The sequence below is a fragment of the Leguminivora glycinivorella genome, chromosome 6 (genome assembly GCF_023078275.1).
Source record: "Leguminivora glycinivorella isolate SPB_JAAS2020 chromosome 6, LegGlyc_1.1, whole genome shotgun sequence".
NCBI classification, from domain to species: domain Eukaryota; kingdom Metazoa; phylum Arthropoda; class Insecta; order Lepidoptera; family Tortricidae; genus Leguminivora; species Leguminivora glycinivorella.
The window spans coordinates 17033371-17035419 of NC_062976.1; the positions used below are offsets into that span (position 1 = coordinate 17033371).

Genomic DNA, 2049 nt, shown 5'->3' on the forward strand with positions numbered 1-2049 from the left:
ACCCGCCCGCGCACGCCACCCCGCGGCCGGTCACGACACTACGCGAATCATAAATTCTTGCTATTTGACGGCGGTTGTGTAGGTGATATCGATCTTGGTTCAATGATATCGGCGGAGGAAGCATCTCAGATAGGCGTAGGCATTTACATGCGATTAGCGCTTTCCGGCTTAGATGCCCGGTCTAGATTTGTTGTTGTCTAAGGCTAGGCTTCGTTGTTTTGTACACAGTGTCTATCCATAAACTGAAGTTCTTACAACTATGAGGTATAATAAGTATGTACTTAATATCTCAGCCATAGGTTCACTTAGTGCGCATCATTTCAGTAAGTATAGGTGCAGTTCTAGCACAGTATAATAAAGAGTACTATCGTATCGGTTGTAGACAATTCGACATCCTTAGGAAGGCTAAGGGCGGGGTGGTCTAGTGGTAAGGACGTTAGCCGCTTAAGCTGAATACCCGGGTTCGATTCCCGGCTCGGCCACCAGTGGGCCTTGTCGTTTTTTTTTCGTGTATGATATCTATTTCAGTTTAAGTATAATGCTTAGGAAGGTTTTCATAGGAGTTTTAGATACATGGCCAGCCGCTGTTGGACCAACATTCCTCCACCCTCAGGAACCTACAAAGCATAATACATTTTAAAATTAAGCTTAAACTATGCACACTACAACACCAGCGGCAACATTAATCTCTCCTTTTGTCGATAACGGTAGATTGTTTACTAGCGCGTAGACGTATAGATTATAGTGCTGACAGCTGCATTACCACTTACCAACCAAGGCCCAACGCACGTCCGCGCCAACACTGTGCTGCTGTTAGCCTGTCACTCCGCACAACTTAACGACGGCTCCTCTCCACGCGACCTCCGCTTCTCACCAATTGTCCATATAATCATGATAATTTACAACAACTACTCTGTCAATCAAATGCGATAAACATAGTTTACGTTCCCTCGAATCAGCTCCAAACGCAAGGCCTAATAATGCCTGGGAAACCATTTGAATATCCGCTCAATAGGTCTGTCGTTACTTCTGACACGAGGCATAGGTTAGTTCCAATAGCCCTCTATTAGATTCGCAAAGTTCGCACAGATGTCAAGTGGCATCACTCGATCGAGCGTCTATCGACAATAACAAAAGCAATTGTTGGGAGCGGCGTGACGCAGTAATTCGCCGTTTCCCTTTCGACGATTAGCCTGGCTCTATTTACTTGTCTCTCCCGACGGCTAGAGCTGGCAGCTGACGCCGGACGCGTCCAACAGACGGACACCGTTACAAGACTTAGAAAAAGGTTTGCCACGAACAACCGACCTGTCCATACGTCCGTCCGAGCGGGTAAACGACACGGACAGCTGGACCGTTCCTTGATTGACCGCCGCGAAACGAAACAGCAAATTGCACAAAGCGGGAAACGGTTCAAAGGTGGGTCATTTCGCTAACGCTCGTTATAATTAATTGTTGTCTTTAATTGCGGCCACGAACACGAGCCGATCGTTCCAAGATAGGGAGGTACTTGAGCAAGTAGTTATGTATTGATAAAGAGCGTTCCCACAGGCGCGATATTGGCAGATCGCAATCGGGCCGGGGCACGACCGGGCACAGGGCTCGCACGTGGCCCGGAGACGTCTATCGCCTTGCACCGCCGATAATCTCCGGCGCTTCGGGAACAATACCACCATACATCCGACAAATGAGCGCAATTAATGCCAATAATTCTAAACGCTCTGCCGATCACGGCCGCTTTGAAAATCGCTATATTCGATGTGTTTCCGTTAAATTGATGTCAAAGTTTAAAATTAGTTACCGGTCTATGTTATTTCGCGCATGAATAGACACAGGCACCGATTAACAATGCCTTTTGAATAAGTCGGACGAGACATTAAATCCTCGTGGCTTTCTTCGAACTAGTCTTTGCCTTGAAAACTAATCAGCGCCGCCTTTATGGCAACCTTCGTCTTTACGTGTGGCGATATATCTCTCTTGCACTCCTCGGGCGTGGAGTGCTTTCGTCCCCGAGAAATTAGTTCCTGCGCCACAATAGTCCATAATTAT

General features: G+C 47.2%; 1 non-coding gene across 1 annotated transcript; it reads left to right on the forward strand.

Annotated features, from left to right (window-relative positions):
• The first annotated feature begins 410 nt into the window (after positions 1-410).
• On the forward strand, positions 411-482 carry Trnak-cuu. The gene has a single exon. It is a non-coding gene; the product is annotated as a tRNA-Lys (tRNA).
• Positions 483-2049: the final 1567 nt, after the last annotated feature.